Source organism: Callithrix jacchus, chromosome 1, assembly GCF_049354715.1.
Source record: "Callithrix jacchus isolate 240 chromosome 1, calJac240_pri, whole genome shotgun sequence".
Lineage (NCBI taxonomy): Eukaryota > Metazoa > Chordata > Mammalia > Primates > Cebidae > Callithrix > Callithrix jacchus.
This window is the reverse complement of record NC_133502.1, coordinates 111,555,368-111,570,817: the sequence shown is the minus strand read 5'-3', so window position 1 is coordinate 111,570,817 and position 15,450 is coordinate 111,555,368. Positions and strand designations below refer to the sequence as shown.

General features: G+C 36.5%; 1 protein-coding gene and 1 pseudogene across 6 annotated transcripts in view; one reads left to right on the top strand and one right to left on the bottom strand.

Annotated features, from left to right (window-relative positions):
• The window catches only part of JAK2 (Janus kinase 2), a 122,950-nt gene that overhangs the window by 96,135 nt on the left and 11,365 nt on the right, over positions 1 to 15,450 (bottom strand). The gene's annotated exons all lie outside the window — the stretch shown is intronic.
• Positions 11,215 to 11,895, top strand: LOC100405363 (eukaryotic translation initiation factor 1 pseudogene; annotated as a pseudogene). The gene has a single exon (XR_013526637.1). The product of XR_013526637.1 is annotated as a eukaryotic translation initiation factor 1 pseudogene (transcript).

Genomic DNA, 15,450 nt, shown 5'->3' with positions numbered 1-15,450 from the left:
ATCCAAAAAGAGGGAATCCTTCCCAAATCATTTTACGAGACCAACATCATTCTGATACCAAAACCCGGCAGAGACCCAACGAGAAAAGAAAACTTCAGGCCAATATCCATGATGAACATAGATGCAAAAATCTTCAATAAAATATTGGCAAGCCGATTGAACAGCAAATCAAAAAACTTATTCACCATGATCAAGTAGGATTCATCCCGGGGATGCAAGGCTGCTTCAACATACGCAAGTCTATAAATGTAATTCACCACATAAACAGAACCAAAAACAAAAACCACATGATTATCTCAATTGACGCAGAGAAGGCATTTGACAAAATTCAACAGCCCTTTATGCTAAAAACCCTCAATAAACTCGGTATCGATGGAACATATCTCAAAGTAATAAAAGCTATTTATGACAAACCAACAGCCAATATCATACTGAATGGGCAAAAACTGGAAGCATTCCCTTTGAAATCTGGCACTAGACAAGGATGCCCTCTTTCACCACTCCTATTCAATATAGTACTGGAAGTTCTAGCCAGAGCAATCAGGCAAGAAAAAGAAATAAAGGGTATTCAAATAGGAAAGGTGGAAGCCAAATTGTCTCTATTTGCAGACGACATGATAGTATACCTAGAAGACCCCATTGCCTCAGCCCAAAAACTCCTGAAACTGATAAGCAACTTCAGCAAAGTCTCAGGATATAAAATCAATGTGCAAAAATCACAAGCATTCGTCTACACCAATAACAGACTTAAAGAAAGCCAAATCAAGAGCGAACTGCCATTCGCAATTGCTACAAAAAGAATAAAATACCTTGGAATACAACTCACAAGGAACGTAAGAGACCTCTTCAAGGAGAACTACAAACCACTGCTCAACGAAATCAGAGAGGACACAAACAGATGGAGAAACATTCCATGTTCATGGTTAGGAAGAATTAATATCGTGAAAATGGCTATACTTCCCAAAGTAATTTACAGAATCAACGCTAACCCCATCAAGCTACCATTGACTTTCTTCACAGAACTGGAAAAAACCACCATGAACTTCATATGGAACCAAAAGAGAGCCCGCATAGCCAAGTCAATTCTAAGCAAAAAGAACACAGCGGGGGGCATCACACTACCGGATTTCAAACTATACTACAAGGCTACAGTAATCAAAACAGCATGGTACTGGTACCAAAACAGAGATATAGACCAATGGAACAAAACAGAGGCACCAGAGGCAACACAACATACATACAACTATACAATCTTTGATAAACCTGACAAAAACAAGCAATGGGGAAAGGATTCCATGTTTAACAAATGGTGTTGGGAAAACTGGCTAGCCATGTGCAGAAAGCAGAAACTGGACCCCTTCCTGACACCTTACACTAAAATTAACTCCAGATGGATTAAAGACTTAAACATAAGACCTGGCACCATAAAAACCCTAGAAGAAAATCTAGGCAAAACTATCCAGGACATAGGAGTAGGCAAGGACTTCATGAACAAAACACCAAAAGCATTGGCAACAAAAGCCAAAATAGACAAATGGGACCTAATCAAACTCCACAGCTTCTGCACGGCAAAAGAAACAGTCACTAGAGTGGATCGGCAACCAACAGAATGGGAAAAAATGTTTGCAGTTTACCCATCTGACAAAGGGCTGATATCCAGAATTTACAAAGAACTCAAACAGATTTACAGGAAAAAAACAAACAAGCCCATTCAAAAGTGGGCAAAGGATATGAACAGACACTTTACGAAAGAAGACATATATGAGGCCAACAATCATATGAAAAAATGCTCATCGTCACTGGTCATCAGAGAGATGCAAATCAAAACCACATTGAGATACCATCTCACGCCAGTTAGAATGGCGATCATTAAAAAATCTGGAGACAACAGATGCTGGAGAGGATGTGGAGAAAAAGGAACACTTTTACACTGTTGGTGGGAGTGTAAATTAGTTCAACCATTGTGGAAGACAGTGTGGCGATTCCTCAAGGCCTTAGAAATGGAAATTCCATTTGACCCAGCAATCCCATTACTGGGTATATATCCAAAAGACTATAAATCGTTCTACTATAAGGACACATGTACACGAATGTTCATTGCAGCACTGTTTACAATAGCAAAGACCTGGAATCAACCCAAATGCCCATTGATAATAGACTGGATTGGAAAAATGTGGCACATATACACCATGGAATATTATGCAGCAATCAGAAATGATGAGTTTGTGTCATTTGTAGGGACATGGATGAATCTGGAGAACATCATCCTCAGCAAACTGACACAAGAACAGAAAATGAAACACCGCATATTGTCACTCATAGGTGGGTGATGAAAAATGAGAACACATGGACACAGAAAGGGGAGTACTAAACACTGGGGTCTATTGGGGGGAAAAGGGGAGGGCCAGTGGGAGGGGGAGGTGGGGAGGGATAGCCTGGGGAGAAAAGCCAAATGTGGGTGAAGGGGAGAAGAAAAGAAAGCACACTGCCATGTGTGTACCTACGCAACTGTCTTGCACGCTCTGCTCATGTACCACAAAACCTATAATCCAATAAAAAATTAAAAAAAAAATAAAATAAATCCAAAAAAAAAAAAAGACTCATAATATTGACTTAATGTTGTACAGAACATGAAAAATTTATGTAATTTTTTAAAGTATTGAACAAATAACAACACTGAAGAATATAGCATATTCTTTACCACTACCCATTCATTTTATTCTGAGTAAGCAGTTTGATAAGAATTGTCATTATTAAGGGCAGGCGCAGTGGCTCATGTCTGTAATCTCAACACTTTGCAAGGCTGAGGTGGGCAGATCTCTGGAAGTCAGAAGTTCAAGACCAGCTTGGCCAACATGGTGAAACCCTGTCTCTACTAAAAATACAAAAAAACTAGCCAGGCATAGTGGCGTGAGTCTGTAATCCCAACTACTTGAAAGGCTGAGGTAGAAGAATCACTTGAACCTGGGAGGTGGAGGTTGCAGTAAGCCAAGATCGCACCACTGCACTCCAGCCTGGGACTCCATCTCAAAAAAAAAAGACAAAATAACATAATAATAATTATTATTATCATTATCAGGTTGGTACAAAAGTAACTGTGGTTTTTCCCATTAAAGTACTGGCAAAAATGCATTACTTTTGCACCAACCTAATAAAAAGTGTATTAAGTTGCAAAATGGGACATATTTCACATTCAATGATTACTTAATATTTTATAAATTCATGCTATTCTTAATACCTCAACAACAACAACAAAAACTCATGTATGCATTGAAAAATGTGCGAAACGATCCAAGATGGCCGATCGCTAACATCCCGGGATTGCAGCTCTCAGGGAAGGTGCGGAGAACTAGAGGACGCCACACTTTCAGACAAATTCTGGTCACTTACGGAGCAGGAGATCCCCCAGTGGAGGAAACACAGGGGTGGCCAGCGCGACTCTAGGGGCCGGTGCAGCGGTTCCGCCGGCACCTTGGCGCGGCAGCTCTCGGAGCAAAGTAAACAGGTTCGGAGGACCGGCCGGATCCCCAGCAGGACACCAGAGCCCGGCAGCGGCTGTGAGGGCACCTCGGTGCGGGAGCGCTCGGCACAGAGTAAACAGGACCGGTTTCCCTTCTGACCGAGGTTTGGAGCCCCAGGAAGGCAGAGTCGCCTACTACCGACACAAGAAGGAAGCCCGACAGGAGAATCCTGGGCAGAAAAGCACCATCAGTTTTAACGCGGCTGCTCTGGTCCTGGGAACTAACAACCTGGACGTCCACTCAAGAGACCTAATCTGAAAGTTGGTAATTTCAAAGAGACAGGAGGATAAATTTACAATGACTGGAAGAAACCAGCGTAAAAAAGCTGAGAATACTCAAAATCAGAACGCCTCTCCCTCTAAAGATGATCACAGTTCCACATCAACAATGGAACAAGGCTTGATGGAGAACGAGCGCATCCCAATGACAGAATCACTCTTCAAGGAATGGATAATAAGAAACTTCGGTGAGTTAAAAGACCATGTTGTAGCCCAACGTAAAGAAACTAGGAACTTTGAAAAAAGGTTTGATGAAATCCTATTGAGAATAGACAACTTAGAGCGGAGTATGAGTGAATTAATGAAACTAAAGAATACAATACAGGAACTCCGAGAAGTATGCACAGGTTTAAACACTCGAATTGTTCAAGCAGAAGAAGGGATATCAGAGGTCAAAGTCCAACTTAATGAAATAAAACGTGAAGAAAAGATTAGAGAAAAAAGGATAAAAAGGAATGAGCAAAGTCTCCAAGAAATGTGGGACTATGTGAAAAGACCAAATTTACGTTTGATAGGTGTACCTGAATGCCACGGAGAGAATGAATCCAAGCTGGAAAATACCCTTCAGGATATTATTCAGGAAAATTTTCCTAAACTAGCAAAGCAGGTCAACACTCAACCCCAGGTAATACAGAGAACACCACAAAGATATTCCTCAAGAAGAGCAACCCCAAGGCACATAATCGTTAGATTCACCAGGGTTGAAACGAAGGAGAAAATACTAAGGGCAGCCAGAGAAAAAGGTCATGTTACCCACAAAGGCAAGCTTATCAGACTTACAGCAGATCTCTCAGCAGAAACTCTACAAGCCAGAAGAGAGTGGGGGCCAATATTCAACATCCTCAAAGAACAGAACCTTCAGCCCAGAATTTCATATCCAGCCAAACTAAACTTCACAACTGAAGGAAAAATAAAATCTTTTATGAACAAGCAAGAACTCAGAGATTTTATTACCACCAGGCCTGCTTTACAAGAGCTTCTGAAAGAAGCATTACACACAAAAAGAAACAACCAGTATTAGCCTTTCTAAAAATACACCAAAAAGTAAAGAGCACCAACATAAAGAAGAATTTACACCAACAAATGGATAAAACAGCCAGTCAACATCAAATGGCAGTAACCCTAAATTTAAATTGACTAAATCCCCCAATCAAAACACACAGCCAAAACCCAATGGCATGTTACATCCAGACCTGTTTCACATGCAAGGATACACAAAGACTCAAAACAAAGGGATGGAGAAAGATTTACCAACCAAATGGAGAGCAAAAATAAATAATAAATAAATAATAAGCAGGAGTTGCAATTCTCTTATCGGAGAAAATAGATTTTAAAGCAACAAAGATATAGTGGTAAAAGGATCAATGCAACAATAAGAGCTAACGATCCTAACACCCAGATACGAGACTTAGATTCAATGAGACAGAAAATTAATAAGGATATCAAGGACTCGAACTCAGATCCGGAACAAGTAAACTTAATAAATATTTATAGAGCTCTCCACTTCAAATACACAAAATATACATTCTTGTCAATACCACATCACACCTACCCATAAGTTTAAATGAAACATTGATTGGCCATTATTGATACTCAATTTTTTCAAAATAAAGCAATATTTCCATTTACTCTCCCTCTTTCTCTTCCTCTTTCTTCCTTGCCTTTATTTATTTTTTTTTTCTTTCCTTCTCTCAAAAAAAAAGAAATCAACTTGTAAACCTCTATATCCAGGTCGGCAATGTCTCTCTCATTGCTTGATTTCCTTCCTTCCCTTCCCTCCCCGCTTCCTCCCTTCCTTCCTTCCTTCCTTCATCCCTTCCTTCCTCCCTACCGTCCTTCTTCCCTCCCTTCCTGCCTTCCCCCCCGCCCCCCCAAAAAAAAAAAGAAAAAGAAAAATGTGAAGTTCTGCATTTGAATTGATGGAAATTTGCCAATGGCACCTAAATTAAAAATCTCTTATTGAAAATATAACCACTGACCAAGCATCACAGCATACACAGAAAAAAAAACTAGAAACCCCAATATATTTGTAACTTAATCAATATTCTTTCATAGAACCCATAGTACAAAAAAAACTTAAAAAATACTTTGAATCAATAATGAAAATGAGTAAAATGCAGTAAAAGTGTATACTAAGATATTCATAATCTTAAATTCATACATGAGAAGAGAAGAAATGCTGAACAATGTTATTAAATAAACTTTCATTTCAAGAAGTTGTGAATGGAACAACAAATTAAGCTAAAAACCATAAAAATGAAAATACAGAAGCAATAATCAGAGAAAAATAAAAAGAAAATAAAGAAAAGCAAAGTAAAAAGTTGGCTTTTTAAAAAGCATTAAAACTAATAAAACACTAGAAAGACTGACCAAGAAAAAAAGAAGATAGAACAGAAATTACCAATATTGGGAATTAAAAAGTAGACATTATTATTAGAGCTTACAATTTTGAAATGTAAGACTATAAGGAATATTCTCCAATTTTAAAAAATGAAGTTTCTTTTAAAACAATTACCAAAATTGGCACAAGAAGAAATATAAAATCTGAATAATTCTATATATAATTGATATGGTTTGGCTCTGTGTCCCCACCCAAATCTCACGTTGAACATCTTCAATGTTAGAGAACTGGCCTGGTGAGAGGTGACTGGGTCATGGGGTCCCCTTTGTTATTCTCTTGATAGTGAGTGAGTTCTCATGAGATCTGGTTATTTAAAATTTTGCAGCACATCTTCCTTTGCTCTCTCGTTCCTGTTGCTATATGAAGATGTACTTACTTTCCCTTCACCTTCTACCATGATTGTACATTTCCTGAGGCCTTCCCAGCCATGCCTCGTATATAGCCTGCAGAACTATGAGTCAATAAAACATCTTTTCTTTATAAACTACCCAGTCTCTGATAGTTCTTTACAGCAATATGAGAACAAATGAATACAGTAATTTAAAAATTGAATATACCACTTAAAACTTTTCCACACAGAAAATTTAATGCCCAGTGACTTTCCTGGGAAATTTTTCCAAATGTCTGAGGAAGAAACACTGAGCTTATACAAATTCTCTCAGAAAATAGAAAATAAAAAAACACTTCCCCATATTCTTAAGAGGAGAGTACAAACATGACACCAAAATATGTAAGCACATGAGAAGGAAAAAAAATTACACTTGAATCTCTCTCATAAACATATTTGGAAGAAAATGCTAAACAAAATAATTCAATAATATAAAAAAAATAAGTCTTGACCAAACGAATTTACCCCCAGGAGTGCAAAGTTAACATTTAAAAATCAATCATCATACCAGATTTAAAAACTTATGCACAGCAAAGGAAACAATTAACAGAGTAAAGAGACAACCTATGAAACAGGAGAAAATATTTTCAAGCCATTCATATGATAAGGGGTTAATATCCAAACTAGGTAAGAAATGCAAACAACTCAAAAGCAAGACAACAAATAACCTGATTTACAAATGGGCAAAGCACCTGAACAGATATTCCTCAAAGGACCATAGAGGCTGGGTGCAGTGGCTCAACCCTGTAATCCCAAAACTTCGGGAGGCAAAGATAAATCAATTGAGCCCGGGAGTTCAAGACCAGCCTGAGCAATTGAGGCCCTGTATCTATAAAAAACAATTAGACAGGCATGCTGGCACATTCCTGTAGTCCCAACGACTCAGGAGGCTAAAATGGGAGGATCACTTGAGCTTGGGAGGTCAAGGCTCCAGTGAGCTGTGATCACACCACTACACTCCAGCCTGGGCAACAGAGCAAGACTCTGTCTCAGAAAAAAAAAACAATATATAAATGGCCAACATGTTCACAACAAAATGTTCACTAAATGAAAATTAAAACCACAATGAGATCTCACCTCACTCCTATTAGAATGGCTGTTATCAAAAAGATGTAAGGATAATAAGCATTGGTGAGTATGTATAGAAAAAGAAACCCTTGTACACTCTTGGGTGGGAGAATGTAAATTTTTACAGTCACTATGGAAAATGAATGGAGGTTCCTCAAAAAGCTAAAAATGGAACTACCATATGATTTAGCAATCCTGCTTCTGGGTATAGGAACTACCATATGATTTATCAATCCTGCTTCTGGGTATAGGAACTAAAATTAATATGTTGAAGCAACAGCTACACTCCCATGCTCATTGCAGCATTATTCATAATAGCCAAGATAAAGAATCAACCTAAAGGTCCAGCAACAAATGAACTGATAAAATACAGCATATGTACACAAGGGAATATAGTTCAGCCTTAAAAAAGAAGAAAATCCTGTCATTTGCAACAACATGGATGAGCCTGAAGGACATTATATTAAGTGAAATAAGCTAGGCAAAGAAAGACAAATGCTGTATGATCTCACTGATATGTATAATCTAAAAAAGTTGAACTTACAGAAGCAAAGAGTAAGTGGAATAGCAGTTACAAGAGGCTGAAGTTCCCATTAGGAGAAATGGGAGATGTAGGTCAAAGGATATAAAATTTGTTAGATAGAGGAGTAAACTGAAGAGATCTATTGTACATTATGGTGATTCCTACTAATAACAATATATTGTATACTTGAAAATTGCTAAGAGTAGATTTTAAGTGTTCTCATCACAAAAAATAAGTATGTCAGGTAGGACAAATGTTAATTATATGGATTTTGTCACTCTGCAATGTATACATATAACAAAATGTCATGCCGTACACCATATATACAATTTTTATGTAATTTAGAATATAAAATTTTTAAAAGTCAATATATTTTATCGCATTATTAGAACAATGAGAAAATGCAACATATGATCATTTCATAGATGCAGAAACTACCTCTAAAAAAATTTAACCGACGTTCATGATTTTAAAATCTTGGCCAGGCACGGTGGCTCAAGCCTGTAATCCTAGCACTTTGGGAGGCCGAGGCGGGTGGATCACGAGGTCAACTGATCAAGACCATCCTGGTCAACATGGTGAAACCCCATCTCTACTAAAAATACAAAAAATTAGCTGGGCATGGTGGCACGTGCCTGTAATCCCAGCTACTCAGGAGGCTGAGGCAGGAGAACTGCCTGAACCCAGGAGGCGGAGGTTGCAGTGAGCCGAGATGGCACCATTGCACTCCAGCCTGGGTAACAAGAATGAAACTACGTCTCAAAAAAAAAAAATCTCAACAAACTAGGAAAAAAGGAAAATTCCTCACTCTGATAAAGGGTAACAGTAAAAAAAAAAATCTTAACATACTTAATGGTAGAATATTGATCTTGTTCTTCTTTAGTTCAAAAACATAACAAGCATGTCTAAAATCATGATTTCTATTCAACACCATAATGGAAATTGTGGCTAGTTCAATAAAGCAAGAAAACGAAATAAAAGATATAATTATTAGAAAGAATAAGTGAAACTGTCAGTATACACAGATAACATGTCTGTGTATATAGGAAACATAAAAGAATCTACCAATCACTAAGTGAATTTAGCAAAGTCACAAGATGCAAGACCAATATATAAAAATCAAATGTATTTCTCTATATCAGAAGCAAATAATTTTTAAATGAACATTTTAAAATAGTATCATTTATAATAGTAACAAAAAATCAAATACCTAGAATCAATCTATTGAAATATCTGTAAAAATTCTGCAATAAAATCCATAAAACATTTTTGTGAAAAATTAATGCTAGCTAAATAAGAGAGGAATAGACCATCTTGATACAAGAATATAGAAAAACTCAGTATGGTTCAGATGTCATTTATTTTCCAAATTAATCTATAGACTCAACCCAGTTCCAATTAAAATTTTAGCAGTTTTTGTTGAAATTTATAAGTTGATCCTGAAGTGTATATGAAAAACAAAGGATTTACAATAGCCAAAACAATCTTGAAGAGGAAACTGAGGATTTATATTACCAGACATCAGGATTTATCATAAAGATAGAACAATTAGATTGGTATTGGCACAAAAATGAACAAACAGACAAATGGAACAGAATAGAGTCCAAAAATCTATATTAACATACAGCTACCTAATTTGGTACAGATGTGCCACTGCATTTCAGTGAAGAAATGTTGGTCATTTCAAAACATGTTGCTTAGTGAACTGGCTATTCATAGAAGGGAAAAAATAACCTTAACCTCTCCTTCATACCATACACAAATACTAGTTTAAGATGGATAACAGACCAATGTGACCTCTCTTAAGCAGGATATAAAAACACCATAAAAGATTTATAAATCAGACTTCTTAAATATATATGCACATAATAATAGTTACCAATTACATGAGGCAAAAATGTAGAGAGAAATCAAACAACTGTTATACAAAAAATTTTACTACTCATTTCTCAGGAATTAACAAACATCAACCAACTAAACATAACTGACATTTACAGAACACAACGCCCAACAACTGCAGAATATATCCCCTTTTCAAGTGCCCATCAGAACATTCACTAAGTTATACCATGGGTTGGTCCATAAACCAAGTCTCAATAAATTTGAAAACTGAATTCATAAATAGTATATTCTTGGCCATAACAAAATTGAATTAGAAATAAATATCAAAAATATATCTAGAAAATCTCCCAGTATTACAAAATTAACATAGTTCTAAATAATCCCAGGGAAGAAACTAAAAGGGAAATCAGAAATTATTTTGACCTGAATAATAAAGAAACAATAAAATTTGGGGATACAACTAAAACAGTATTGAGGGAGAATGTATAACTATAAATGTTTATGTTGGAAAAGAAGAAAGATATAAAATTAATTACCTAGGTAGCTAGAAAAACAAACCAGAGAATGAAGAATGAAGAACAGAAATCAATAATATATAAAAACAACAGAGAAAATCAATAAAACCAAACTTTGTTTTCAGAAAAGGCCAAGAAAATTCATAAACCTCCAAGATGATCAATTTACAAAAAGAGAAAAGAACACATATTGCCCATAACAGAAATAAAAGCAGGACATCACTACAGATTTTCTAAACAGTAAGTGGATATAAAAGGATCGGAGCTACTTCATGCCAATGACTTGAACAAGTTATATTTGACGAACAAATTACTCGAAAGACACGAATTACCAAACCTGACATAGGAAGAAACAGAAACATTGAATAGTATCGTATCGCTTCAATGAATGAAATTCTTCATTAAAAACATACCCACAAAGAAAACTCTTGGCCAAAGTGAATTCCCTGGGAACATCTGTCAACTAAGGAAAAAAATAATACCAATTCTATACAACCTCTTACAGAAAACAGGGGCAAAATTATTTTCCAAATCATTTTATGTGGCCACGATTATCCTAATACCAAAACCTGGCAAAGGCATATCATACACACACACAAAAAAAATTACATGCAGTTGTTTCTCATGAACATAACAAAATAATAGAACATAGAACCGGCAGCATTTAAAAAAGGTCAGGGCCCCAGTTACTGAGCCGCCGCCGAGGACTCAGCAGCCTTCCCCTAGAGCCCCCTTGCTTCCCGACGTTCCGTCCCCCCCTGCCCGCCTTCTCCTGCCGCCGCCTTCCGCAGGCCGTTTCCACCGAGGAAAAGGAATCGTATCCTATGTCCGCTATCCAGAACCTCCACTCTTTCGACCCCTTTGCTGATGCAAGTAAGGGTGATGACCTGCTTCCTGCTGGCACTGAGGATTATATCCATATAAGAATTCAACAGAGAAACGGCAGGAAGACCCTTACTACTGTCCAAGGGATCGCTGATGATTACGATAAAAAGAAACTAGTGAAGGCGTTTAAGAAGAAGTTTGCCTGCAATGGTACTGTAATTGAACATCCAGAATATGGAGAAGTAATTCAGCTTCAGGGTGACCAGCGCAAGAACATATGCCAGTTCCTCGTAGAGACTGGACTGGCTAAGGACGATCAGCTGAAGGTTCATGGGTTTTAAGTGCTTGTGGCTCACTGAAGCTTCTGAGGATTTTCTTGGAATGAGTAGAATTTCCCTTCTGTCCCTTGTCACAAGTTTAAAAACCTCACAGCTTGTATAATGTAACCATTTGGGGTCTGCTTTTAACCTGGACTAGTGTAACTCCTTCATGCAATAAACTGAAAAGAGCCAAAAAAAATAAAAATAAAAATAAAAAAGTCAGAACATCAACACCAAGAGGTGTTGATTCCAGTAATACTGTCTGCTTTGATATTTTAAAATAAATCAGTGTAATTTACCTTATTAACAGAATAATGGAGCAAAACTATAAGATCATCGCAAATATTGCAGGAAAAGCATTTGACAAAACACCAATTCATGATGAAATTTCTGAAAATAAATTAGAAAAGGAAGGGATTTCCTGAATAAAATAAAAATCATCTACAAAACCTTCCATTACTTAATGATTATATATTGAACACTTTCTCCATAAAATCAGGAACAAGGAAAGGTTGCCCAGTACTACCATTTCTATTAAGCACTGGAGTTTCTCCTCAATGCAATTTGGTAGGAAAAAGAAATAAAAGACATAGAGATTGAAAAGAAAGAAGTAAAACTTTTTATTTACAGACATGATTGTATGCATAGAAAATGCTGAGGATTCCAGCACTGCATTGCACCTACTCTAAAACTGACCACATAATTGTAAGTAAATCACTCCTGAGCAAATACAAAAGAATGGAATTCAAAACAAACAGTCTCTCAGACCACAGTACAATCAAATTAGAACTCAGAATTAAGAAATTAACTCAGAAGCACACAACTTCATAGAAATTGAACAACAACCTGTCCCTGAATGTTGACTGGATAAACAATGAAATTAAGGCAGAAATAAAGATGTTCTTTGAAATCAACGAGAATGAAGACACAATGAACCAGAATCTCTGGGACACACTTAAAGCAGTGTTTAGAGGGAAATTTATAGCAACAAATGCCCATATGAGAAGCAAAGAAAGATCTAAAATCAACACCCTATTATCAAAATTGAAAGAGCTAGAGGAGTAAGATCAAAAAAACGCAAAAGCTAGCAGAAGACAAGAAATAACTAAGATCAGAGCAGAACTGAAGGAGATAGAGACATAAAAAAAAAACCCTTCAAAAAAATCAATAAATTCAGGAGCTGTTTTTTTGAAAAGATCAACAAAATAGACATACCGCTAGCCAGATTGGTAAAAAAGAAAAAGGAGAAGAATCAAATAGATGCAATATGAAACGAAAAAGAGGATATCACCCCAGATTCCACAGAAATACAAACTACCATCAGAGGTTACTACAAACAACTCTGTAAACATAAACCAGTAAACCTAAAAGAAATGGATAAATTCCTGGACACTTGCACCTTCCCAAGCCTAAACCAGGAAGAAGCTGAAACCTTGAACAGACCAATAACAAGGGCTGAAGTTGTGGCAGCAATTAATAGTCCACCAACCAAAAAAAGTCCTGGTCCAGACCAGTTGACAGCTGAATTCTACCAGATGTACAAAGAAGAGCTGGTACCATTCCTTCTGAAACTATGTCAAACAATCCAAAAAGAGGGAATCCTTCCCAAATCATTTTATGAGACCAGTATCATACTGATACCAAAACCCAGCACAGACTCAACAAAAAAAGAAGGCCAACATCCACGATGAACACCGATGCAAATATCTTCAATAAACTACCGGCAAACCAATTGCAACAGTACATCAAAAAGCTTATCCATCATGATCAAATAGGCTTCATCCCGGGGATGCAAGGCTGGTTCAACATACTCAAGTCTATAAACGTAATCCACCACACAAACAGAACCAAAGACAAAAACCACATGATTCTCTCAACAGATGCAGAGAAGACCTTCAACAAAACTCAACAGCCCTTTATGCTAAAAACTCTTAATAAACTAGGTATCGAAGGAACATATCTCAAAATAATAAAGGCTATTTACAACAAACCTACAGCCAATATCATACTGAATAAGCAAAAACTGGAAGCATTCCCTCTGAAATCTGGCACTAGACAAGGATGCCCTCTCTCACCACTCCTATTCAATACAGTATTGGAAATTCTAGCCAAAACAATCAGCCAAGAAAAAAAAAATAAAGGGTATTCAATTAGGAAAGGAGGAAGTCATATTGTCACTATTTGCACATGACATGATTGCATATTTAGAAGATCCTATCATCTCAGCCCAAAATCTCCTTAAACTGATAATCAACTTCAACAAACTCTCAGTATACAAAATCAATATGCAGAAATCACAAGCACTTCTATACACCAATAACAGACTTAAAGAGAGCCAAATCATGAGCGAACTCCCATTCACAATTGCTACAAAGAGAATAAAATACCTAGGAATACAACTAAGAAAGGATGTAAAGGACCTCTTCAAGGAGAACTACAAACCACTGCTCAAGGAAATAACAGAGGATACAAACAGATGGACAAACATTTCATGTTCATGGTTAGGAAGAATCACTATCGTGAAAATGGCCATACTGCCCAAAGTAATTTACAGATTCAACGCTATCCCCATCAAGCTGCCAATGACCTTCTTCACAGAACTGGAAAACACCACCTTAAACTTCATAGGGAACCAAAAGAGAGTTCACATAGCCAAGACAATCCTAAGCAAAAAGAACACAGCCAGAGGCATCACACTACCTGGTTTCAAACTATACTACAAGGCTACAGTAATCAAAACAGCATGGTACTGGTACCAAAACAGAGATAAAGACCAATGGAACAGAACAGAGACCTCGAAGGCAACGCCACACATCTACAACCATCTGATCTTTGACAAACCTCAAAACAAACTAAAAAAAACCTACAATACCTTATGTATTTAAAAAAATAAATTACAATAAATTATAAATGATTATTTTATTTTAGATTTATAATAAATTAAAAATCCAGACTTACCTTTAATTCTGTCTTCTCTAACCTGGCCAATTAACCACAGATCTAATAATTCAACATTAAATGTACTTATCCTTAATGTTTCCAATCTCAAATGACTTGACCTATCCTATGGATTGCCATGATGAAACAACATGCTTCCCTCAGTATGCAAATTTAATAGAAATAAAACCCTATTGTGAATTTTTAACAATTTAAAGCCAAAAATAGATTAATAAGAGCAGACTCATAAGTTAGCAAATGGCCATTTAGTAAGTACAAAAAATAACTTAATACTTCACAATAAAGTTTTTTTTTAAAGGTAAAATTAAATGAAAAACTAAGGTTAAATTGAAGTTTAAAATCAGAAATAAACAGGGAAATTAAATAGAATAAATTGAATAACTGGCAAAAAGATATGCTTCTATTGCTAAATGCATGATTTATTCATTTTATTTTCAAGTACTTGAATGCCTCCCACATGCTAATAAATATTACACAGGACTGGGAAACAAATTAATAGAAATACTGCCCAAGAACTCACAATATAGTTTCACAGGAGCCATTGTTAGAATGAAACAGAGTCCAGAAATAGATTCAACTACATACACAATTTTAAACACCAGCATTTCACAGCAGCAGAGAAAAGAAGGATTATATGACAAATAGTATTGAAACTGGACCACCATGTAGGGGAAAAAAGTTGCATCCCGTATTATATGTTGCATCAGTATAAATTCCAGATGGATCAAGAAAATGAGGGAGAGTCTCAAAATATAATTTCAGGGTTGAGAAGGGACCTATCTAGATGCACAACAACAACAAATCACAGTAT